Below are 27,923 nucleotides of genomic sequence, written 5' to 3' on the forward strand. Positions count from 1 at the left end.
AGTGTGGTGGTGTTCCACACTCCTGCTGCTACATCCACCAAGGTGGGATTCAAACCAGAGTCTCCAGAACTTGAGCTGAGTTTCTGGATTAATAGTTTAGTGATAATACCCGTAGGCTCCTGTCTCCCTATAGGACACTGCCCTGAGGTACTCTTGCAGAGATATCCTGAAACAGAAATAAGTGACCTCCAGCAACAAACATCTTGCTTTGTGCCACATAAGACTCGAACAAGTGGGAAGTTTACTCCAATTCTTATTGACTCCAGCTTTACTGCAAAGACCCACACAGACACATTTTAATGAACTTGGAATAATAAATTTATTGCATATTCTTAAATACAGATGAGCACTGATCCTTTTAAAACTAGAAAAATTTGTTTAGAAATTCCTTGAATGCCATTTGCTCCTAAATAGATTGTCATAAATTGTTGAAGAGTCAAAAATTCAAAGATGCAAAGATGTAAACAACATTTGATACAGATCTCGGCATAATTATCTGCACATTCCAATACATATTGAGACACTGATCAGGAATAAAAATTATATCCATTAAGCAAAAAGTCTAAAATCAAATCAATTACCGACTTCACATTTTATTAAAAACATTGCAATTATACATTAGTGTGGTGGATTTCATCTTAAAACTTGCATTAGCAGCTTTTTCACTTTGCATGATACAGCAACAGTAAGCATGCAAATGTGATCACATCATGCAGTCATTTGTTTGCAGGTATTTCCTCGCAAATTGAGCCCAAAACGGATTCCTGTGTACTGAATTCGCCAAATAACTCAACCTAGCGAACACTTTGCTGGTAGTTTTGGGGCATGTTAAAAATCAGCCACTATAATCAGCAATAGAAATAGGTCAGGAAATTGCCATGAGTGTTTTGAACACACACAAGATATGTTTAACAAAAGAATAAACTCTTATGCAAAAGAATGCACTGCAGTTCTTAACACATGAACTCAGAGAGAATTACAGCCAGAATTTGCTTGTTTAAAAGTTTTGAACTAATCAATTAATTTGAAGCAACTGTTTGAAACCAGTTTTATAGCTTCTGAAAAATCAATGAACGAACTTTTGTTTGTTTGCAAACAATACATCATTGCTCAAGATGGTGGCTGCATTGAAAACAAAACAATGGAGCATTTTGCGTAAAGTCTAAAGAAGCAACCAAAAAAAGGTAACTCCCCAAAAGGTGGAACTCCCCAACAGTTTTCACATGTAAAACATGAATCTTGAACATGAACCACTTGGGGGGGGGGGGGGGGGGGGGGGGTGGATGAGAAAAATCCCACTACAAATGGCATGATACAGCATTTCAAAAATCAAACTTTGCAGCAGAAAGCATTTAACAATAACACTTTATAGAAGTTAACACGGTATGAAGCTGGATGCACGCAGCAGGCCAAGCAGCATCAGAGGAGTAGGAAAGTTGACATTTGGGGTAGAGACCCTTCAATCCAAAACATCAACTTTCCTGTTCCTCTGATGCTGCCTGGCCTGCTGTGTTCATCCAGCTTCACCGTATTATTGTAGATTCTCCAGCATCGGCAGTTCCCACTATCTCTTTATAAAAGTCAACTGTTTCAATAATGACCAGTTATAAAGTAGGAAGAAGTTACTACAACATACAATTGCTGATCCTAGCCATTCATTGTACTGCCTTTAATGCTCATGAATGACTGATGATATCACAACGGAGACCCTGAATTGTCAGACCTGAAATTTGTTTCACTATAAAATTGCAGAGCATCTCTACTCTCTGGAGATAATCCCTTGCATTCATCAGTTTTCTTTTGTGCACAGAAGCCTATATACAGTCTGGTAATATTCCCAAAATAAAATCATCTAGCCAATACTCTTTGGCAGAATAATTCATATATACTACAATAACAGTGAACGAGGCACACAGTCTTCCCAATGCAAACAGACAGGTTTAAACACCACTTCTAGTTCAGTGCAATCACATTTCTTCCTACCGAACTATGGACCTACGAAGAACATTAGGACAGTAAAAGATAGGAGAACTTAGCCTCTTGCAGTTTCACCCTTTCATGTCCACCTGGTCAAACATCCTGGGAATATCACCTACATTCTGCTGTCACTCTTTTTGACAATCTCCCTTAAAATCTTTTTATTGTTGTAAGCTAATGTCACTTTTCCTTTGCCCAGTTATGCAGTGGACTGCATTTTTCAAACACTGAAATTTCATTTATCACTTGTCTGCTGAATGGAAGCCAGGATTTAAATCCTTCCAGTGATTAAGATTTAAGCCAGGAATCTAAACCCTATCTCTTTCTCTTACTTAATTGACTAAGATTTCATCATTTCAAATATTTGGGAAAAAATAAAGTTCATTCTAGACAGTCACCCTCAGTGTATTTTCTGAAAGCCCAAATAGATAATAGTTAGAAATTGGACTCGAAATGCATGAAAGTAAAATTTTGTTATTCAGCGTCTCTCAGACTTTCACTTTAGATGTAAAACAGTCAGTATATCACTGCTGCCAGTCTACAAATAAATTACACACTAAGATGAAGGGGGAAAGATTTAAAAGGGATCGAAGGGGCAACTTTTTCCACCAGAGGAAGTGGTGGGGGCTGGTACAATTACAACATTTAAAATGCATCTGGACAGGTATGTGAATAGGAAGGGTTCAGAGGGATATGAGCCAAATGCTGGCAAATGGGACTAGACTTATTTCAGATATCTGGTTGGGCATGGACGATTTGGACCGAAGGGTCTGTTTTCGTGTTGTACAGCTCCATATCTCTAACTAAGCACAGAATGTGGCAAATCATAGCCACTCCATGATGTGCTTTAAAGTGAACCTTAATGTTGCCTTTGCAGCAGTATTATTCCCACACTGAGCTACATTTGGTTGTAAAATAGAGCTACCCTCTGACTTACTACAAACAATGTTACTGAAGATCTTTTCTAATTCTGTATGAAGAAGGAGGAATGAATTTGAAAGGATACTCCCACTCTGAATATCCAGCAGGCTGCTTCTGTTTGAAGGCATGGCTATGCTTTAATAATTTTTATCATTTCCACCAGTTACTGATGTTAGGCCAATGGAATCGCAATTGCCAAGTATGGATTTGTCCCTTTTCTGACCACAAATATATGCTCTTAGTTTTCTAATCCTGTGGAACCACATTAATCAACAATAATTCCAACATATTTTTCTCATGCCTTCTCCATTCATATTGAATAGAGGCCATGGGACAACACAAACTTTGTTAGTTATCAGTTCCTTCAATCCCTCAGGAGTTGAGTCACATGTATTTTTAAATAATCTGGAATATTATAAAAATTGAAATCTGAATTTGTTTCTTCATGAACTATATCTGAAAAATAACAATTCATAAACATGTTTTCCTTGCCCCAAAAAAAACTTTGATTTAAGGTAATTATTCACTGCAGTAAAACTCACATTAGGGGAAAAAATACAAGGCACTGACATGCTTTTACAATTGAAGGTATTACTGGTAATGCAGAATTTATGACCACAATGGCCATTTGTTTCGAGTGTAGACTGTAGTTGGGTGGTACATGCTGCTGCAGCTGGTGTCAAGCTTGTTCTTTAGAAACTGCCAATCAGCTGCAATGGGATTGTATTAAATTGATCTAAGCAAGTTACATGGTCTGCAGGGGTGGTTTATACTGTAAAGTATTTTGACAATTGAATAACCAAATTTCATCAGCAACAAGTCAGAAACTGTATTTTTTTTCATTTCAAAGATAACAGGCACATAAAACAAATCTTAAAGTAACTAAAGCGATTGCAGGGATTTACCATAAACTAGGAGTGACACTGTCATATGGCACAGATGGAATCATGCATGGTGCAAGTCGGCATTAGGCTGGAGTGCCTGAGGCTGAGAAAAATGTCCTCAGATGGAAAATGTCCTTGTTATGCTGCCCATTCACATGGCCTCAGGTGACATATTTTACAATCTGTATTAACAACTTGGATGAATGTGCCAAGTGTACTACAGCCAAATTTGCTGATAAAACAGTTAGATTTAAAAGCTATGAAGAGACAAAGGGATATAGATAGGCTCAGCGAGTGAAAGAAATTGTTAGATGGAGTACATTGCGGCAAAATGTAAACCAGATCACTGACAGAAAGAATAGAAAAGCAGAATATTATTTACATTGACAGAGACTGGTGAATACTTGAATACAGAGGGATCAAAGTGTCCTTGTATATGAATCACAAACAATATATAGGTACAGCAATTAGCTGGGATGACAAACGGAATGTTGTCCTTTAATGGAAAGGGAAATAGGGTTTAAAAGTTGGAGAGTCTTGCTATAGTTGTACAGGATATGGGTAAGACCAGACCTGGTCCAGCCTTGGTCTCCTTACATGAAGGAGTATTTATATACCCGCATCGGGAGCCAGAGAAGGCTTACCGGAACTTTCCTAAAACTAAAGCGTTGTCTTGAGGGGTGTTGACAGGGTAGATGCCAACAGCATAGGTCCATTTTGGAGGATGGGAATTATAGAGGTAGGGATACAATTTTAAAACAAACAACCTCCAATCTAAGACAGAAGTAAGGATGAATTTGTTCTCTCAGAGGGTTGTTAATCTTTGCAATTATCTGCCCCAGAAACGAGAGGAGGCTGTGTCATCAAATGTATTCACGGTTGAGTTAGAAAACCTTTTGCTGTAAGGGGTCACAAGTTATGGAGGATAGACTACATTTATGGCAGCCATGATATTACTGGCTGATAATGTACCAGATTTAACTGGGCCCTTCTGTTCTTATTTCTTGTAGGTCTTACAAAATCCTTGGAGTATTTCCTTCAGTCAGACACCACCTGGCAGCCAACTAGTGGAGACAGAAAAATTTTATACAGGATTGGCCAGCTAAAACTGACAGTTTAGTTGTACATTTTTATACTTTTTTAAAAATTGCACTGAATTCAGGGCTTTCAAAGAAAAGAATGGTGAGTATTTTAATATCAAGCTAATTTTGAGGCTAGTCAGAATGGAATTCATATCAGCTGTGTACCAGTTGTTTAGCATTGGAAAGAGTAAGTATATTGCACAGAATTACCACACACATTGAACATTGTGCAAAGAGTAAGCTGCAGGAAGGTTTAAAAAAAAGAGATTTGGCTTAGCCCATGTTTCCTTAGGTCTGCAGCTCTTCATCGATCAACCTAGGTGGAAAACATTCTTCTAAATAATCTCAGGAAAAAAAAAACTAAAACGGGGACAGGTAGATATTTTTAACCAACCTGCTCAAATGTGTTTTGACAAACCTCTGGAGCAGATAGGACTTGAGCTGAGGCCTCCAGACTCTAAGGTATAGACAACACCAGTGCACCAAGAGATGCCTATTGAGATGGTGACCCAAAGTGACAATACGTTCTTTTCCAAAGTCATCATTTTTCTCCCCCACTGATTTTCATTTCTGGGCTGCCATAGGATTAAGAGGTAACAGTTTTCAGACTTATAAAAACTCAATGAAAAACTGCGACACTATGAACCATAATCTGAATACTCGGAGCACAAGATCCCCATACTGCAATGGAATCAATCCCCGTCAATACTCATACCTGATTTAACATCCTTGAGCAGATGGGAATCAACATATTGGAATCACTGAAATCTCCTCAAAACAAAAATAAGCCAAAAATTGACTGGCAACCTGCTGCTGAAGTGTCAATGAACTTCACCCAATGAAAGGGCAAGGAGAAATGAAAGAGGTTCTTCAGTGGCATTTGTTCATTCAGACTGACAGAAACATCCAGATTAATAAGCCATTGAGCTAATGGTTCCACATCCCTCGACATATAACTGACCTCGTTAAAACATTATAGATTAAGTTAGATTCAGACTTCAGCTGCGGGGAGAAAAACCAAACATTGCCATCTACCTGACAATATTGAAACAATCTATTCTGTAACCATGGGTGCAAATGTGTATTTAAAGTATGTTAGATACAAACTTAGGTTGCAGGATTTAATGAACATATAACTTAAATGAGCTGCAGAAAAAAATCAACGATATTGGGCAAGTAATCTTCCTTACTGAAGTAAATTGCCAGTGTATTACAGAAACTTGAGAGATCCACTCCATTCCTTTCATCTGTGTACTTATTATTAGAACAAATAACATTTTCTATTGAAGTAGAATTGAATTATCTCCTATGGGGCAAATGTGCGGAAAAATGTAACTCTGATTGTGACTTTCACTTAGTGTTGTGTGATCTATAATGCAATAGATTTCAGTCTTAAATGTACACAAGACTAATCACAAGCACTTTAACAGTAGGGAATGACTGGCAAAACAAAACACACCCTGTTACAATACTGCTGATGAAACGACAGAACTGGACAATACCACTTTTGCAAAATACCTGGCACATTATTGAATTGGAAAACAGACATGACCTAACACCCCAACTTAAATCTAACTTCACATGCTTTCAAAGTTTTCTTCCCCCAAATGTGTTAAAATTCTATGGTTAAGATATATTTTTCACTAAGTGAACTTTACACTTGGAGGTCAGTTTTCATCGTACCCATTTCTTTTCTCTTCCTACTCCGTTCCTACCCAAACAGTTTGTGCAACAGTAGAGAAAAAATTTTGGTCACCTAGCATCAGGCCATTTGAATATTCTAGATTGACGCCTGTCCAGATGAAAATATTGGGCAATTTTCTCACTTGCTGCCTTAACGTTTTAATTTAAACTCAAAAGGTTTTCCACAACAATACTTTTTAATTCCTTTCAACTTTGGTATTGTCACTTTGCTGCAAGCAGCATTGTAAAATTAAACGAGGTAGTCTATAAACTGAGTAATCTTGGAGGACTGTTTAGCCGTGGAACATGTTGGAGAAACAAGTTCACGAATAACATGAAGCCTACTCATAAGATTTAAAACATAATATCTACTTAGTAAAGCAGTAAAAGGGGTGGGGGATGAAGGGCAGATACGATAGCAATTGTGATCAAACTTGTTATTGACAGCATTAATTCACACTGAACTTATTCTGAACAATTAAAGACTGAAGGAAGTTACATTGGAATACAGGATTTAGGAGCAGGCTGTTTGACTCTGATTTTAACCAATATTATACAACACAGTGGATTGAATACAAATAATATAATTAATTCCTACTTAATATTTTTTGACATCATAGCAGTAACGTGGTCGTATTTCTTTAAGATTGTCTTGAATTGGCAAAACAAAGGGCTGATTCTTCACAATGTTTCGGCTAAGAGATGGTTAATTTATTTTTGGAGGGACTCTTACACCTTACCAAAAATGCCTCATTTAACTACCTACCTTGTTCCTACTGTGGCTTTCACATCCAATTCTATCCCCATCTTATCACAAGCTATTTGTAGAACAACATGCCACTTGCTGCATCTTGAAGACCAGCATCCATGGCATATTGAAAAGGCTGCTAAGCACCTGGATGAGCAGATGAGCACTGGCATTCCAAAGTTGCTCTGTTTGGTCAAGGGTGGAGTCACGTTGGAAAAGGAGAAAATGGTTTCATGATTCCCCAGAGACCTGGAGGCAGGGACCCCACCAACCAGACACCTTGTCTGTGGCTAATCCCCAGGACTGGTCTCAGGAGCTGTCTTTGACTGACACATGGCGAAGGTGAGTGTGTGACGCAGCACAGTGTCGTACAACGATCAGTAGGTCTCCTTAAGGGAGGGTTACTGATCAGTAAGGCAAACTGCCTGCTACTGTAACTGCACTCTCTGACACAGCAAGGCAAGGCGTGGAAGGGGTCAGCATGCAGTTACTGGCAAAGTAAGCAAGCACCAGGAGGGAAGGTGAGAAGCCCTTAGATGCAGCATGGTCCAGTCTGTCAGCTGGGTGCTTGACCCTGTGCACAAAAGGCTCCTGCAAGGACCCTTCAGTGCAAGATACCAGGGCCCTCCACAATGCAGCTATGTGTTTCATAACAATCCTGCAACTGTATCAGAGGTGCCATGGTGGTCATAAACTGGTGGCATATGTTGGATGCAAACTTTTTGTGGACAAGGGGAATGTGCGACTGGTGCTCATGGAATGTGACCGAGATGCTGTTCAATGCTTAGCAACAGCTGAAGTCCATTAAGTCATCGCTCTGAACTCTGTCGAGATTTGTGTCTAGCATGGCTGGCGTATTTGGTAAGAGGGAGCAGAATATTAATATTTTTATTCCCTCAAGAGATGTAGTCCTCTCTGGTGAGGCCAGCATTTATTGGCCATCCCTAATTGCCCAGAGGGCAGTTAAGAGCCAACCACATTAAATGAGGCAGATTGGACCATAAATGTGTGTTTAACAAGTAATAATCCCCTTAATTGGCACCTCACCACCATCTAGTTGGAAATTTGACAAAAGCATAAATAATGCCTTCAAATGGTACTGACATTAAAGACAGGCCTCAACAGATTTCCCAGGGGATTCTACCATAAATCTCACCATGGGTCATGTTGTTCAGGCCTCAATAAGATTCTGCCCGCTGTTTGCAAAACTTCATTTTAATTAGGCAGATTGCCTCTGTAGTCTCATGACAGAACGGATTCATTATTATACAGCTCTAGGTACTGCCAAAGCAGTGGTGGATGATTTGCAGGTTCTGCTCCATTTGGGGCTCCAGTGTCCCAGTCAGAAACACGATAGTGCCCAACATGATGCTGGTTTCTAGGACCAGAACTGTCACCACCAAACCTCGCACTCTCGAATAAACTTCCTGTGTTCTCATTGCCTGCTAGGCAGAGAAGGCCTACTTCCACACTACAATACAAAGCTGCACACAAGCCAAAATAAAAAATACCATATAATCAAGATAACTGGCAGTGAACTGAATAGATAGCAAGTAAATTTTATATTATCTGAAACATCAAGCTACAGAATTGACAATATTTGCCTAATGCAGGCCTGTGTACCTTGATGGTTTCTATCCTGTAAAACACACAAAATATTCCTTAAAATATCTGCACCCTACAGTTCTGGCTTCTCAAATGTAATCAGTTTTGCTTGCTCCACAATTTGTAGCCGCATTTTCAGCTCTAGAATTCTCTCACTGAACCTCCCCACTTTGGTTTCTTCTTTTGTAACCTGCCTCTTTCATAGAGCTTTCGATCATCTCCCTCTTTAGGTGACAGGGATGCATTGCCTGTGATAGATAGACAAACTATTGTGGCCAAGGCAGTCCATTACAAGTAAAATACAGCAGACACTGGAAATCCGAAACAAACGCAGAACGCTGGAGAAGCTCAGCAAGTCTGGGCACATCTGCGGAGGCAAAAGTGGAGTTAACAATGTGACTTTTCTATGGAATAAACGGACCTTTGTTCTATGGAATAAACGGGTTTCTCCAGCATTGTTTTATTTGTGGCTGGAGCAGGATAGGTTTAGCATCTAATCTTCCGTGGATCATAGATTTGTCATAGATAACAGAGTAAATTCAAGAACTTTTGGTCATCCTAGAGCATCAGAAATAAGGAAACAATTTGAGGCTCTGTGTATTTCTAATGTGTACAGTCAGAATTAGCATTCTAAATTTGTAGATCTTTATAAAGTGAGACATTAGGGAAATTTATGTTCATTTGCAAAGCTTAGAAAACACCTCCAGGTAAGATTAGCTCTTTGTAAGGAGATTGTGTACATGCAGTAGAGAGGGGTAACATGAAATATTCTAATAGTCAAGTGAAAATTGTTTGTGGTGCAACTATTTTTTGGTCTTTCCTTGATATTTCTGAAAGAAGCTAAATGTCTAGCTGGATCAGCTGTGGCATTACAGGAAAATAAACTTGGATTATTTCAATTTCAGAAAGATGATCTAAAATAAACTAGTATAACAAATACTTTAACATACATGAAATGCAGCACAAGGAGAAAAACAATCTCTCTGGTAGACTCCAAATTCACTTCTATGGTTTAATTTTTCTGTTTTTCCCCTTTGGGAATTCTTCACAACTGCTGTAGTTCATTGCGACAACAAAACAAATCATTCACTGATTGAAAAAAAAGAGATTCATTTGTAAGACCTGAATTGCCATCTGTCTGTTCAGTGGAATTTGTTATTAAATACTAGATACGCATTCTGTGTGTGGCTCACCACTGCCAGGCACTAGAATGTTCTTTGAATCCTGATCCAGTATCTTTCTTACTGTTTCTCCCTCCAATGCCGTTTGCTTTTTTTGTCTTTTGTGTTTCTTGTACTGGATCCACGGGATGATGCAGAGGACTGCTCCTCCAACCATTGGCGGCACACCAGCAAGGTAGAAGGCAAGATTGTATGTTCCCAGAGAGTCACGCAGAAAACCTGGGAAAGGAATAGAGCAGTAGGGGTCAGTGCGTTTAGAATGCAGGTTAGGTACAGATAAAGGAAGCCATTCAGCCCATCCCAATCCACTCGCACATCCATCCAGAGAGATCCTGAAATCACCAGCCTCCAATTGCCTGTTTACTGATTCCAGAGTTTTTCACCTTCACGGCTTTTCCTGGAAGTGCATCCATCCTGTATGTTGCTAACTTGAGCAGAAAATCCTCCTAATGCCCATTTGATTTGCATTTTATAAGACTGATCTTGTGCCATTTTGAATCATGCAGCGAGAGCAGAACAAAGTAATAATCTGGAGTAACCCTCTAGACTCTCTCAACCTTCTTACGGGTCTCTGCAAAATAACTTCAAGCACCGCATATCAAGGCAAGACATCCCACGGTCCTTCAACCTTTCCTCATAACCAAGACCTTTGATTCTAGGCATTTGAGACCTCAGAGAAAGTTTACAGCTCAAAAGGAGGTCATTAGTTCACTACATCTGTGCTAAGATGAACAACCCAGCTCCTCCCAGATTTTCACCTTTTTCCGATAGCTCTGAAAATGCTTCCACTAGACAAAAATCTTATGAAAACTCAATTGAAACTGGCTCCCTGACATTCCAGAATCTAACCACACGCAACACTAACAAAAACTTTTCTTATATTAAGACCATTAGACATAGAAATGGGAGTGGGTTGTTTGGCTCCTTGAGCCTGCTTTGCCATTCAATAGGATCATGGCTGATCTGACATTCCTTGTAGACACTTTGCTGTCTTTCCCCATAACCCTCACTGCCCTGAGAATCTGTATCAGCCTTAAATATACTCAAGGACTCTGTCCTCACAGCTCTCTACAGCAGGGAGTTACAAAGACTCGCAGTCCTCAGAAGAAATTCCACCTCATCTGTCTTAAATTGGCACCCCCTTAATTCTGCGATGATGCCCTCTGGTCCTAAACTCTCCCAAAAGGGAGCTGGCTGGCACAGTGGCCCAGTGATTAGCACTGCTGCCTCACAGTGCCAGGGACCTAGGTTCGATTCCAGCATCAGGCAACTGTGCGTGGAGTTTGCATGTTCTCCCTGAGTCAGCATGAGTTCCCATTGTTGTCGAGGTTGGGAAATGCAGGGATAGGATAGGGTAGGGAGTGGATCTGGGTGGGATGCTCTGAGGCTCGGTGTAGATTTGATGGGCCAAATGGCTTACTTCCACACTGTACGGATTCTATGATCCTCTCAGCATTTACCCTGTCAAGCTCCTTCAGAATCCTTCATGTTTCAATGAAATCACCTCACATTCTGCTAAACTCCAAGTCTCTAACTTTTCTCATATGACAATCCCTCCATACCAGGGATCATCCTAGTCAATACTTTACAAACTGCCTTGAATGAAGTAGTAGCTTTCCTTAAACGAAGGCACCAAAACTGCTCACGGTACTCCAGACGCTTTGCCACGAGCAGCTTTTACACTTGCAGTAAGACTTCCCCATTCTTATACTCCAACCCCCTTTGAAATCAGGGCGAACATTCCATTAGCCTTCTGATTACCGGCTGCACCTGCGAGCTAGCTTTGTGTGTTTCAGGCTCAAGTTCCCCCAAATCCCTTTGTGTTGTAGCTTCCTGCTGTTTTTCTCCACTTAAATAATTTTCTGTTCTTTTGTTCTCCCTTTCAAAATGAACACATTTTCCCACATCATACTCCATTTGCCAACTTTTTGCCCACTTAATCTATCGAACACTCTCTGCATATTGAAGTGCATCTTTCTTACATACCTTTTCTATCTCCTGATTTATTTTCTTCCTCACATCCTGACTACAACAAGGAGGCCTGTACACAACTCCCATCAGGGTCTGTTTTCATTTGCGTTTCCTCAGTTCTACCCTATGGAAGTACATGGAATAGTGTAGGTTAGATGGGCTTCAGGTTGGTATGACAGTTCGGCACAACATCGAAGGCCGAAGGGTGTGTACTGTGCTGTAATGTTCTATGTACCCTCTCAGGTTCTATGCCTTCTGATTCTAAATCTCTTGCTATCGGTATAATTTTCTTTGTTTCGAACAAGGCAACCCAGTCCCTCTACTCATCTGCCTTTTCAAAGGACGTGTATCCTTGGACATTTAGTTCCCAGCTCTGATTATCTTGCAGCCACATCTGTGTGATACCCAGAACATTGAACCCACCAAATTCAATCTATGCCACAGGCTCATTTACCTTGTTTTGTATACTGTGTGCATTTAAGTACAACACCTTCAGTCCCGTGTTGACTGCCACCCTTCTTGTAATTATCCCCTTATCCCTGTGCTGGAAGTTAAATTCCTGACCCTTACGACCCCCTGTGAGTTCAGTTGCATGGAAAATTATGGAAAAAGTTAAAGCGGGGGGGGGGGGGGAAAACAGCAGAGGTTAAGTTTCTAGGAGATGCATTAAGACAGTATGGTAGGGATCAGAATGCTTGTATCCCTCTTGCGTTCTGTCTTTCCACTGATTTTTCTGTCACCTGTAAATTTGAATATGATACATTTGTTTCCTTCCTCCAAGTCATTAATATACACTGTAAACAGCACAGATCCCTATGGAACTCTGCTGGTCACAGGTCCTCAACATGAAAAAAGAACCCCTTTTACCCCACTGACTATTTTCCGTCCATTAACCAATTCTCATTCCATGCCAATAGACAACCTCCAACACCATGGGCCTCTTATGACTTAACCTTTGAGGTACCTTGCCCAATGCTTTCCGGAAGTCTAAATACAACATATCTACTGGTTCCCTTCTATCCACTCCAGTTGAGACTTCCTTGAAAATTTCTAATAAATGAGTCAGACACAATTTCCCCTTCATGAAGCCACGCTGACTCTGCTTGATTAGATTATGGATTTTCCAAATGTTCTGCTATGACTTCCTCAATAATCGATTCTAATAACTGCTTTACAACAATAGATGTTAGGCTGATTGGCCTATAGTAACCCACTTTTTGCCTCTCTCCCTACTGAATAGTAGGGGTGGAGTCACATTGGCAGCTTTCCAATCCTCTGGTATCTTTGCAGAATCCAAGGGTGTTTGGAAAATTAGAATCAATCAACGCATCCACTATCTCTGTAGCCACCTCTTTTAGGATGCAAGCCATCAGGGCCAGGGACCTTGTCTGCTTTCAGCTCCATTAGTTTGTCTAGTACTACTTCTCTAGTGGTGTTACATTGATTTTTTTTGGTAACCATCATAAATCAGTGTTCTCTGTTACGTGACCTCCCTGCAATGGAAACAGTTTCTTTCCAGATCCCTCTATTTCAAAAAGTGCACTCTCAATTCACCCTATTATCAATGATTTCTGCTGACATTTATCTAAACTTCTCTGCTCCTGCATCTCCTTTAGCTTCTGCTCCATTTACTTTATAGCTTTGCCCCTTATCGTGTCCCCCAGCCCATTCTTCCTTCCAAAATAAATCACCAGGCCTCAGTGCATTAACATTATCAGTACTGTTCAGCAGCCTAAATCCTCTTCAGGCCTGTCACCACCCTCACAGAGAACAACAGCTCCAAACTTTGTGGGTGACACAAAATTTGGAGTCATACTATCTTATGCCATGTACAGCCAGCACAGAATCATTCACACAGAGCGAGAAAACCAGGGCTCCTAACCAGCCCCTGGGAGAGCTCCCACTACACACCACCTCTTCCTATCCAAAAGGCTGAGTTCAGAACCACCATTTCCCATTGGTCAGTCATCTTTGTGCTGATGCTGCCAGTGTAGCTTATACTCCAAAGCCCTTCACATCGATGTCAAGTCTGTTCTGTAGCACTTTGTCAAATGTCTGCTGGATATCCACCATCACAATGTCAAGCAGATGAACCTCAAACCTCTCTGGCACACGTCCTATACATTCCCACACATTATTAGATGACTATCCCAGTTTCCTGTAGATATCACTTCTCTCTATTTTCAAATCTGTTGGGTATACCCTCCTCCATCAGTAAAGTAGCTTGGTTTTTAATCTAGTCCAATGCCTCAGAGCACTAGGTCATGCCTGATATAATGGCCTGGACAGTGTTGCCATCTATTTTAATGCGTCTTGCCTTTTCAATGTTCTCGGGTCTCATTTGGAAATGCTCAGCCAGCTTTTCTCATTATCTACTACAGCACATTCCCACCACCAGCACCTTTACATCTCTGCACCTCCCAAATTGAGATTCCCTTCAGAACAAAGATCAGGTCATACTCTCAGAACTCCGATGCCGATTCAATAAAGAAATTCAAAATAGAAGCGCTCGTATCGCGTTAACTAATTAACAAAGTATAGTTGAGAACATCACCAGTTTGAGACACAAACATGAAAAGAAATCAATAAAAGCATTTTAACAATTACGTGGAGCACTGGGAGAAGGGATGTGAAATTATACAGATTGCTGTACCAGAGATCTAGCATAACCATATTCAGCCAAACAATCACCACTGACTGTAAATTTTCTGACTCTGTGAAGACCTTTCGTCAGTCCTTTTGTCACAGGTACTTGTCCAGACATTAAGGTGAGCTTTTGAATTTAGAGCCCTTGTCCAACTTATACCTGCCTGAAATCACACGTCCCAGACCCCAGTCAGAGCACAGCAGACCCCTCAAACCCTGGGCACCTGTTATTGGTCTGAGGTACATCCTGTCCCAGGCCCTACCTGTACATGTACTTATTGGTCCAGACCATCAGGGCAGTAGCAAAGCAGGAACATACACCATGAACCATGTTTAAAAGTATGTACCTACCATTTTACACTGCAGCCTTTGTACTTTCAACAATCCAGGATTTAGATGTTGCCGGTGCAATACAGAAAGATGTAAAAGGAGTAGAAAGTTGCATTACAGTCACAGCTGCACCTGGAGGGCTCATCCAGTGCTACAATATGGGCAGAACTCAGGAATAAGAAAGCTGCAATCACTGGGTTATACCACTGGCCTCCCTGTAGCCAGTGGGAAATAGAGGAACAAAAACATTGGCAGATCATGGAAAGATGATTGCTGTAGTGGGTAATTTTAACTTCCCCAGCATTGACTGGGCTTCCCTCATTGTGAGGCAGAATTTGTTAGGTGCATCTCAGAGAGTTTCTTGAAACAATATATAGATAATCCAACAAGGGAATGGGCCATATTGGACCCAATAAAACAGACTGAGCCCAGCCAGGTGATTGAAATTTCAGTAGGGGAGCATTTTGGGAACAGATTATAATTTGATAAGTTTTAAGGTAATTATGTATTGAGTTAAGTCTGGTCCTCTGGTGTGAATTGGGGGATGGCTAATAACAACAATATTAAGCAGGCATAGTGGGAACTGCCGATGCCGGAGTCTGAGATAACAAGGTGTACAGCTGGATGAACACAGCAGGCCAGGCAACATCAGAGGAGCAGGAAGGCTGATGTTTCAGGTCTGGACTCTCTTTCAGAAATGGGGGAGGGAAAGGGGGCTCTGAAATAAATAGAGAGAGGGGAAATGATGATAGAATGTGGATAGAGGAGTAGATAGGTGGATAGAAGATAGACAGGTCAATGAGGCGCAGACAAAATGGGTTGGTTTTGGGATGAGGTCGGGGGTGGGGAGACTTTGAAGCTTGTAAAGCCCGCATTGAGACCATTGGGCTGCTGGATTCCCAGGTAGAATATGAGGTGCTGTTCCTCCAGTTTCTGGGTGGCATTGTCGTGGCTCTGGAGGCAGCCCAGGATGGACATGTTGTCCAAGGAGTGGGAGGGGGAGTTGAAGCGATTTGTGACTGGGAGATGTTGTCGTTTGTTACGAACCGAGCGTAGGTGTTCCACAAAGCGGTCTCCAAGCCTCCACGTGGTTTCTCCGATGTAGAGGAGGCCATATTTGGAACATTAGGCAGGAACTGGATAAGTTAGACTGGGGGCAGCTATTTGAGGAAGAATCTACATCTGATACATGGGATTCTTTTAAAGGCAGTTGATCAGAGTTCAGAACAAGTATGTTCTATGAAGATGAAAGTTAAGGATATCAAGATTTGGGAATCCTGGATGATATGACATATTGAAATTTTAGTTAAAAAGACAAAGGACACAATTTTAACATTTAAGAAGCTGAAATCAGCCAAGATCTTTGAGGAATTATAAAAGAAAGCTGGAATTAACAGGGTTAAAAGGGGGCCTATGAAATGTTCTTGTCAAGTCAGATTAAGAAGAATCCTGAAGTATTTTATACATAAATTAGTAGCAAAAGAGAAGGGCAAATCCACTCAAGAACAAAAGGAGGAAATTATGCAAGGAGCCAGAGAAAGTGGTGAGGTCCTTGATGAGTGTTTCATATCAGTATTCACAGTGAAGGACACGGACGAGAGCAAGATTTGAGGGAGCTATGCTAATATTCTCGCACTGGTCAATATTAAGGAGGTGGTGTTGGGTGTCTTGAAAAACATTAAAGTAGATAAATCCCCAGGGCCTGATGGGATATATTCCAAGCTTCTGAGGGAGGCATGGGAAGAGACTGCTATCTTTGACCAAAGGCAAGATCCCAGAAGACTAGAGAATAGCCAAAGTTATTTCTTTGTTTAAGAAGGGCAACAGCAATAATCTAGTAAACTATAGGCCACAGATAGTAGGAACTGCAGATGCTGGAGAATCTCAGATAACAAGGTGTAGCGCTAGATGAACATAGCGGGCCAAAGCAGCAGAGGAGCAGGAAGGCTGACATTTCGGGCCAGCGAGCTTTACATCAGCGGTAGGCATGTTATCAAAGAAGGTTCAAAGGGACAGGATTTACTCACATTTGGAGAAGAATAAGCTTATTAGGGATAGTCAGTATGGCTTTATGTGAGGGAGATCTTGTCTCACAAACTTAACTGAACTTTGAGGAAGTGACAAAAATGATTGATGAGGGTAGGGCAGTAGATGCTGTCCACATGGACTTTAGTAAAGCATTTAACAAGGTGCCTCATGGTAGGGTGGTCTAATGGGTTAAATTATGTGGGATCCATAGCAATTTGGTAGGCTGGGTACAAAACTGGCTTGGTCATACAAGACAGAGGGTAGTTGTGGAGGGGCGTTTTTATAGCAGTGGTGTTCCACAAGGATCAGCACTGGGACTTCTGTTATTTATATTTTGGGTGAAAATGCAGATAGTCTGATTAATAAGTTTGCAGACAACACAGATATTGGAGGAGTTGTGGATATTTAGGAAGGTTGTCAAAGAATACAGCAAGCAATAGATCAGTTGAAAGTTGGGCAGGAAAATGGCAGATGGAGTTTAATCTGGACAAGTGTGAACTGATGCATTTTGGGAGGTCAAATGCAAGAGGAAAATATACAGTAAATGGCAGGATTCTTAGGGGCATTGATATACAGAGGGATCGTGGGTGCAAGTCCATAGCTCCCTAAAAATGGCGACGTGTGGATAAGTTAGTAAAGGTGGTTTGTGGCATGTTTGCCTTCAGTCAGGACGTTGTGTGTAAAATTTAGCCAGTCATGTTGAAGCTGTATAAAGCTTTAGTTAGGTCACATTTAGTGTATTACGTTCAGTTCTGGTCACCACACCACAGAATGGATGTGGAGGCTTTGGAGTGGGTGAAGAATAAAGGCGCGTATGAGCTATACGCAGAGGTTGGATCGTTTTTGCAAGAGTGTTGGAGGCCGAGGGGCAACCTAATGCAAGCATATAAAATTATGAGGGGTATGGATAAATGAATAATCTCTGTCCTTTTCTCTAAGATAGAGACATCAAATACCAGGGGACACAGATTTATGCTGAGAAGGGGAAAGTTTAAAAGGAGGTGTATGAGGCAAGTTTTTTTCAAAAACAAAGAGGCTGGTAGGTGTCTGGAATGTGCTGCCAGGGATGGTGTTCCAGGTCACAATTCCTTTCTCGGTAAGAGCTGAAGACTTTTTTTTAAGTTAATTCACTTCCAGAGTACTTCCAGAGTGTATAAATTGTCCCCAGCACACCCCTGATACTGGTCATCCTCCCACACCCTATCCCCAGCATTGCTCACTCCTCCTGCACTCCCAGCACAGCTCAGATTTTAAGTGAGACGTGAAGAGCAAGAGTACACAGCCGGTCTGTAGCATTTGAGTTGGTCGGAAGCCGAGTTAACATTTCAAGTCCAATGTGACCCTTGTCCATTAGGAAGATTCTATGTTCAATGTTGAGAAATAAACGGGAACACATACATGTGCCTCACAGACTATGAGAAAGTGTTTGATCGTGTTTATTACAGAAAGCTAACAGAAGTGTTGCTGAAATGTGACATTGACAGTAAGAATTACCCAGAGCCTCCATTAGGATCAAATTGTGAGCATCAGGCTGGAAAATAGACAATCAAACATCTTTCAGATGAAGAGAGAAGCACAACCAGGCAGTGTACCATCACCAAAATCATTCAACCTGTAAACACAACAAATATCCAGGGAACTGCATGTATTTCCTGGGATATAAACTGGAGGGAGGAGCACACCAAACTAGTGGTCACTGACAACACAGAACTACTTGCACATTCAGAAGAAGCCCGACATCGTACATAGAATATATAGAAACTGTAGAATAGAGATTCAGTACAAACATGACAATAACGAAAACAATGAAAATTAGAGGGATAGTTTGGAAGAACTACCTAAATGGATGGTGTAACACTGGAACAGGTAGATACGTTTGTCTATTCAGGATAAATGGTAACAGGAGATGGCAGATATGATGCACAAGTTAGAAGAAGTCTAGATATTGCCAGAGATAAATTTGTGAAGGTGAAGCATGTGTTAACAACAAGAAAACTCAAACTTGTACCAAAGGACAAACTCACTGCAGTCTATCCGCTATCCTGCATGTCTCAGAAAGCTGGACAATAAGTGAGGATCTATGGAAGAAAATACATATTAAAACATTTACTAAACATTCCATATACAGACCAAAACAACAAATGAAAAAGTGCATAAAATTTCAAGACAAAAATTTTTTTGAATTCAAACAAGTGATGTTTGGAAAGGCCAAATGTCAGTATTTTAGCCTCTTAATCAGAGCTGAAAAGATACAAAGATCCCTTCTGGAGGGCAGAGTGGAGGGTGGCAGCGACAGGGGTTAGTCTCGGCATCACTGGATGGGTGTTAGTGACCCAGTGGTTACAGACAAGCTACAGCAGATGCATGACAGCGCAAAACCAAAAGAATGATCTACTTGATGGTTATGACAAACAACCTGCATTTAACATGGCACCACTGATGTTGGACTAATTCAAATCATCATGTCTGAACTAATGGGAGTTCAGATGAAGGATCTACATCTGAAGGATCACAATCTGTCTTTTCTCACTGAAGGAGCAGATGAGTATCTGTTTCCCACATTTTCTATTTTAGGTTTCCAGTATTTGCAGTTCTTTTTACATCCTTGATCATTGGAGAACTGCTTCACGGAACAATAAGTACTCAATTTTTTAAAAAGGGCAACTGAAATAAAAATTGAAAAATGACCACTGCACTCAAAGAGGGATATTTATGCGGGAGATAAGATCTATTTTATGGGAGTACAGTTCTATGTTAATTGCTACAGGAATCAGGTGTAATTTGTGATGTGGAACAGTAATCATGCCTTTCTTCTGCGCAGCAAATAGGCACTTTATATTAAAGACCATAAGACATTGCAGATGAGGAGGAGACATTGGTGCTACATTCTCACCTATTTGTGCTGTCATCTATTCAGAGGGATGTGCGGATGATTGGATGACAGACTCCTCTGGCACCTCCACATTATATCAGGGGAATGATTTGCTTGTATTTGATTGAGGTTATGGATGTACGGTTTCAGAACTGGCACAGTGCTTTGCCATTTGCCCAAACAAAGTTAACTTTTGGTTAATCTCAACAATGAAGTTCTCATTTATTACAGGCTGATGCAATCTGCAAAGACTGTACTGGAGCCAGTATCAACTCTGTCCCTCCTGCAGCTACGGAACAAACTGTAACAGGTTTGTGCTGTTACTGCTTGGAACATCCAAACCTCATTTCATAAACCTGTGGGAAAGTTCTTGCAGAAAAAGCCTTTATAGGGAGTCGCTTGTCCTCCGTTCCTAAAGGCAATCTGCCTCATTCATGTTAAACTTTGAGCAGCAGTAAGATGACTATAAGCAGCAAGAATTGTAAAGCACAACAATACTGGCATTGTCTCAGTGCTCAAGGACCATGTGATATTCATTTCCCATCACTCAAACCTCCACATTCACTAAAACATTGCAATTTCATTTGGTATAGCTGAATCCAGCAGTTCCTCCCTCAAATCGGTGCCCCTTTGACCTTAGGGTTTATTTCAAAGTTTGAGAAGTCAATGTCCTTTGTACTTTAGTGTTACTCACAAGGAGCTAGCCTACAATCAAAATCATACAAAGTGGCCAAATAGGCTCAAACAACCAAGTGGCCTACACTCCTGCCGCTATTTCTTATGGCTTTACCACAAGAAATCTGGCAGACAAAACAAAGGGACAAACGAGGTGAGGATTGGTACGGAAGTACAGAAACGGTCGAACCACATGGAGCAATTATTCCACACGACCCTACCACCAACTCCTCCAGACGTGATTTTTGCCTACCATCCTGAGCTCATGAAAGGGATACCCAATAGAAACCAGCAAGATCTATTCCATATGCCGAGGATATGACAACCTCCAAGTGATGTTTGACGACAGCAAGGAAACTACAGCAGCTTTACTGTTAGGCCAATCAAGTAAGTAGACAAAGAGGCCTGTAAAAGGGCTGAAATTAGACACGCCTTGTAGGAGCAAGATGTCTGGGAGTTGCTCCCAGTTCCACAAGGGAAATTTGGGATCCCCATGCTCTGGGCTTCTCCTCTGGTCTCTCAGTATGTAAGGTCTTTGCTTTCCCCACCCTTGTTTCTTCGGAGGTTCCTGCCCAACAATGCACTCTGCCCACTGACCAGCTAAGTCCTCCCCATTGGTTTTGATTGGAAGACTACCAGATAACATTTAAATCCCTGGGACCTTTGGGTTGCGTTTGTGATGATTTGCCACTGATTATGGACACAGGGCCAGCTGACCTCTGACCACAATATATTAAAAAATGGAACTAGACAACTTGATAGCCACAGCGATGTTTCAAACAGGTAGACAATACAGAAAGTTGAACAGAAAGCAGGTGCATCGTGAGGCAACGTGGAGTTAAAGTAGATTTAACACAACTGCTTGAAATAATTGTATCGAGCCCACTACCCAGTCATCAAGTCACCTTTTATTTACTTGTGTACAGTACACTGTCTGTGGTCAGCTAGCGTGCAGTCAATCCCCTGAACCGAGGAGATTCTAAATCCCCTGGTTATTTTTTTTTAAGTACTTGGGAAGGTTGTGCCCAAAGCTGTGCTGTACTCTACCCAGCAAACCACCAGATGCCCAAGTTTGAAGAAAAGGTATTTGCAGGAGAATAGTGAAAGCTCCTGGTCACCCGAAATCGTACAGGAAGGGACTTGGGAGGAAATTGGATCATGTAAATGTAATCATACACACGCATGTACAGTGCTAACCTTGAGAAAGAGAGCTTCAGAAGGACCGTCTATATGAGTGTGAAAGAATTTCAAAGCATTAATACTGTGTGCCCTCTGCACCACTCACTATGCTGGTGTCAAACAGGGTTGTGGACAGAACAGCTTAGGATCTCAAACAAGTCAGAGCCGACTCAAGTCTCTCTAAGAATGTCTATCATATTGGTTTCACTGGAATAACTGCAGAGGCTGGCATCCCATCACCAAGTCACCCTTTATCTACTTGGGCACTGTACACTGGCTGTGGGCCAGCCAACTTGAAGTCAGTTGCCAGAACCAAGGAGATTCTAAATCCCCCGTTTATATTGGTCGGCCTGAGGGTTTTCCTGATTGGGGTTGTTAACCTGGGCCCATCAAGGACCTCAGTCAACAAGATCCAGCTAGTTCCAATCGCTACACTTCTGTTGAAACATTCGCCTCCAAAAGACTTGGTGTAATTTATTAATCAGATTTGACAATATTTGCCTTAGGATTAATGATAGCATGTCCAGGAGAGATTGAGTAGACTGGGACCATACCCATTGGAATTTTTGAAGAATGAGGGGGGATCTTATGCAAAGATATAAAATTATGAAGGCAGTTGATAAGACAGAAGTAGAGATGTTGTTTCCACTGGCAGGTGAAACTAGAACTAGGGGACCAGATTTAGAACTGAGTTGAGGAGGAACTTCTTCACCCAAAAGGTTGCGAATCTGTGAAATTCCCTGCCCAGTGAAGCAGTTGAGGCTATCTTGTTGGACTTGGTTAAGATAGATGTTTGAACAGTAAAAGATTTAAGGGTTATGGAGTGCAGGTGGGTAGGTGGAGCGAAGTCCATAAGAATATCAGCTGTGATCCGACTGAATGGCAGAGCAGGCTTGAGGGGGCCAGGTGGCTCACTCCTGCTCTTATTTCTTATTTTCTTACAAAGGAATCTACAAAGGGATTGGACAAAGGTCTGCCAAATGGAGTATTTGGTGGGAAAATGTATAGTTATTCATTTTAGCAGAAAGAATAAAAAAGCAACATATTATCTAAATGGTGAGAGGTTGCAGAGTTTCAAGTCATAGGGAGATCAGGGTGTCCCAGTGATTCACAGCAGGTTAGTATGCAGATACAGCAAACAGAGGTCATTTTGTTCCTCCCTGAGGGTTCTGAATGCAAGAGCAGGGAGGTAATGCTTCAGTTATACAGAGCATTGGTGGGAATGCATTCGCATTAGTGTGTACACAGCGGATCATTGTATTTACAGAAGGATGTTATTATGTTGGAAACAGTTCAGAGAGGCTTTACTTGAGTAATATCTGGATGGAGTGAATTCTCTCATGAGGAATGGTACCCTCCGAAACTTAGAGCAGACGGATATAGATTCAATTGAAGTGCAAAATCCTGAAGGGTCTTGGCCTTGATACTGTAAGGATATAGAGGTCGTCCTTTAAAAATAAGGGGTCATGCATTTAGAGTCAGAGATAAAAGCATAAAATTCTCTCAGCGGTTTGGTAGTCTTTGGAATTCCTTTCCTCAAAAGGCAGCGGATGCAGAATCTTTAAATATTTATAAGACAGATATGGACAGATTATTGATTACCAAGGGGAAGAGAGATTATTGAGGATATGCAAGAATGTACCGTTGAGACTAGAATCAGATCAGCCATGATCTCACTGAATGGCAGAGCAAGTTCGAAGGGCCAAATGGCCTACTCTTGTTCTTCATTATGTTCATGAACATACAAAATGATTTTTGTTTTGTTCTCTTGGACAGAGTATCGAAGTAAAATAAAAATTGCCAATTAAATCACACCAGAGCCTCAACTTCAGGCTAGGATTCAGAGACATGAATAGCCTACTGCTGACCACCATTGGTGACATCAGGCCAGAGTATTTTAAACCCTAACCCTCCACCCCAACCGCCTTATAAAATCCTTGGTGTTATCACCATCCAAATCCAGTTGGGAAGACAGAGGGAATGGGTCTGCAACAAGGGAAACACGTTCAGGGCAAGGAGATGAATTCAGGAAAGCCACTCATGTCTTCCCAGTCATCAATCCAGTCTTTGCATATTGACAAGGGTGTCACCTGCCTTTCCCAGAGTCAAGTACGCTTCCCAAAATACAGAATTTAAGATTCCAGTGACATGGGTGCCCATAAGGCCAAGAGAGGAGGAGAGAGTGCAGCCTTGATTTTAAACTCCATGCACCCCCTCTGGGGTTAAGGAAGATTACAGATTGACTCCTAACGTCACCTTTGGTCCTGACTAGCACAAGTACAGGTCAGTGGCAGTGGTCTTAGCAGTATCTAGACTCATGAGATAGGCTCCTCATGTGACTTGGTCCTTCGAACCAATTTTCCACTGCAGCAGTTGTGTGAGGGAACATGAAAAATATTGTCAGTCTACATCCCATCCACTTGAACATGGCCTGTTATTCATAAGACCTCAGTCAACATTGTCCAATCCAGGCAACATCCTCATAAATCTCCTTTATATTCTCCCTACTGAAATCACACCTTTCTTATAGCATGACCACCAAGACTGTATGTGGCATGCCAGATAGGATCAAAATAGTGTTTTAAGATTGTTCCAGTATACCCTTCCAGCTCGTATATTTTGTACCTTGGTTAGTAAATGTATCCGGTAGGTCTTCTTGACCATACTTACCCATCCAACCACCTACAGGGATCAGTGAGCATGCACTTAGATTTCTCAACTCCTATGTACTTCTCAGTATCGTATCATGGATTGGATCATTGAATATTGCCCCAAGGAAGCCACTCAACCCTTTGAGTCTACAGCAGTTCTTTTGAAGATCAATCCAGTTAGTTATGCTCCCCAGCTCACAACTCTCAAAGAATTATTTCATTGAGTAAGAACGATGCTGTCAAAAGAATGCCTATTCCATGAATAACTAAGGGAATTCATGAAGGCTGAGGGACACACGAAATCAAAATCAGCTTAATTTGGGTATACCTTAAACAGCAAAAATAAACATGATTTGGCATTCTGAGGATTCAACATTTAAAAACGTTGAATGCTCCTTCCCAGTCCCCAGACTCAAACTGCAATAGAATAAATCTGCAAACGGCAAATGTTGGTTTGTAGAATCGACCTTGGCCAGGTATCATTTTAATTCCCCAACGGTGGATGCTTCTGTATGACTTAGACATCAGGCAGTTATGGAAAATTATTTCCCCAATTCATCTGTACAAGAGTTCAAACTATATTGCCTCTATTATGTCAGTGGCTGATTCCAAAGCAATTGGCTATTTTATGAATTATAACTAGATTCTGAATTTTATTAAAAGGATTTTTAAAATAGTTATGTATTTAAAATACAAATCAAATGCAAGAGAAAAGGCAATGAAATGCTCAAATTCCCCACCATCGAAACCAGTTCAGTAGCACACAAAATCAGAACTAGTCCAGGTCTCATTCATTTTACAACTCTTACTGTTGTTTGCAAATCCCTCCAGAACCCCTTCCTTCCCTTTCTCTGATCTCCTCTGGCACAACGACCCTCAAAACACAGAGGCTGTGCCTTCAGCTGCTTAGGCTCTGAGCTCTGGAATTCTCTCACTTAATCTGCCTGCTTGTCTACCTAATTTCCTCCGACCCCTGATAGCTCAAGTGTCAAATGTGTCTAATAATTCCCAGGTGGGAATCAGCTTAAGATATTTGCTGACTTAAACTGCTATCCAGAATATAATGTCGTCATTGCTACTAGCACATTAAAACAAAAAGCCCTAAGTTTGTAATGTGGTCATTTTTCAATTTATTCCTCACTATTTGAATAGCCAGCAGCACAGGCCTTTAGTTTCACCTATGATATGCTGATTAGTCATTTTCCAAACACCAACGTTCAGATGATATCGTTATTAAGTAATCAAAGACGTCTGTATTAAACTGGACAGTTGTCTAACAACATGCCATACCTGCAATTGGTGGGCCAGCTGTCATTGGAATGGACATCAATCCGAGAAGGAATCCAATCGCCTGGGATACATTCTCTGAACCCACAAGCTCAAAGGCAACAGGGGCCATGATTGAGATGAAACATCCGTCAAATAAACCCATAAAAAGGCAGACTGCAATGAGACCACCAAAGCCTTGACAGAGTGGAATCATCATGGACATCAGCCCGATCACAAAGAATGATGCCACCTAAAAGAACAAAAGGAAAGTCTCATCACTTGTTTCTATTTACATGAAGAAAGTAAATAAAAATGTTTAGCAAATTTATTCTTGAGCTTGCAGAGTATGGGTCAATAAAACCCATTTATTTTTATTTGTTCACAGGATGTGGGCGCCACTGGCTGGGCCAGTATTTATTGCCTGCCCTCCCTAAGATGGTGGTGAGCTGTCAGGTATGTAAACCTTATGCCCCTCAGGTGACAGGCTTCTACAGGGTTGGCCCCTCCGTCTCTGTAAGCAGCCACTTGGCCCATGACACTAACCCATCTTACCTGAAGGAAAACTTTATTTGAGCCAGCTAAGTAGTCTGCAACCCTGCCAAAAACCAATCGCCCAATCCCTGAGGAGATTCCAATACACATCAGTAGAACTTCTTCATTTTGCAAATGAAAACTTTCTTCTACATACTTCATCTGTTGGTAAAGAAATGAAAATTAAAGCGTTAGTTTGGTATTTTCACGTTACTCCTGAATTAATAGTGTACGAATGTTTCCCCCACTTTCTTTTTTTTAAGCAAAACGTCAGAGTCATACAATATCAGCAGCAGGCTCTTCAGCCTACCAAGTCTATGCTGACCAGCCAACACCAAACTACTCTAATCCCATTTGCCTGCACTCGTCTGTACCTGCGATGCCCTGCAATTTCAAGTGCTCATTCAGGTGCTTTTTAAATATTGCAAGGTTAACTGCCTGCACCACCCCGTCAGGCAGTATGTTCCAAACATCTATCACCCTTGAGCGAAAAATTCCTTTCATCTTAAAAATTTATGTCCTTTGGTCTTAAACAGGTCTGCTATGGGGACGTGATTCTCACAATCTCCCTCAATCAGTTTAATCCACAGCCTCCCTGTTGCAGAAAAACAAATCCAACCTTATCTAGTCTCTCCTCAAAACTCAATCACAGAAAACATCCTGGTGAATCTCCTCTGCATTCTTTCTTTCCAATAGTCTGGTGGCCAGAACTACACACAGTATTCCATCTGTGGCCCAACCAATATTTTATAAAGTTGTCACCAGATTTCCTTGCTCTTATATTTTAAAGACCCAGCTAATGAAGGCAAGCTTCCCAGTGTTCCTTCCTCACCATTCTAACTGTGCTGATGCTTTCAGGACTCTGAGGTAGCACGGTGGCTCAGTGGTCAGTACTGCTGCCTCACAGCGTCAGAGACCCAGGTTCAATTCTACCCTCAGCTCACTGTGTGTGGAATTTGCACATTCTCCCCTTGTCTTCATGTGTTGCCTCCAGGTGCTCCAGTTTCTTCCCACAGTCCAAAGATGTGCAGGTTAGGTGGTTTGACCATGCTAAACTGCCCATTGTGTCCAGGAATATGTAGGTTAGGTGATTAGCCATGGGAAATACAGGGATAGTGTTGATCTGGGTGGGATGCTCTTTTGAAGTGTCATTGTGAACTCGATGGGCTGAATGGCCAGCTTCCACACTGTAGGGATGCTATAATTCTGTGGACTTATATACCAAGGTCGCTTTGTTCCTCAGTACACCAGAGGGATCTACAATTCATTATAGAGCTGAAGCTAATCAGTTTACTTAATGTGTTTATGTCAAACATTTATCAGTTTGCAAAATAAAAACTGTACAATATTAATATCAACGAATAATTGCTGGGCTAACAAGAAAAACCTGTATTTTATAACATTTTACGTGGCCTGGTGACCAATGGAGTCCCTTGGAATCCTTTCCATGGATTTGCAGGTGAATACAACAACTACACTGCCATGTGTGACCTTGCTGTGTGCAAATCAGCCAAGTGGCAGCTAATTTATTTGTAACAGGCTGTTAGTTAAACGACAAGCATTAATCTGGACCAAGAGGATCTTTCTCTCACACCTAACCAGATAGCGGCAAGTCAGGTTAATAGCTCATCGAGAATGGGACCACAACATTTTACTTGAAGTGACAGCCAAGAATAATCAGCTTTGAATC

The 27,923-nt window shown here is 41.3% G+C and overlaps 1 non-coding gene across 1 annotated transcript; it reads right to left on the reverse strand.

Annotated features, from left to right (window-relative positions):
- Positions 1-331: 331 nt before the first annotated feature.
- Positions 332-26,389, reverse strand: LOC125452726 (uncharacterized). The gene is made up of 3 exons (XR_009445672.1): positions 26,255-26,389; positions 25,724-25,952; positions 332-10,300 (listed from the first exon to the last, which is right to left on the reverse strand). It is a non-coding gene; the product is annotated as an uncharacterized LOC125452726 (transcript).
- Between the last annotated feature and the right edge of the window lie 1,534 nt (positions 26,390-27,923).

Source organism: Stegostoma tigrinum, chromosome 4 (assembly GCF_030684315.1).
Source record: "Stegostoma tigrinum isolate sSteTig4 chromosome 4, sSteTig4.hap1, whole genome shotgun sequence".
NCBI classification, from domain to species: Eukaryota; Metazoa; Chordata; class Chondrichthyes; order Orectolobiformes; family Stegostomatidae; genus Stegostoma; species Stegostoma tigrinum.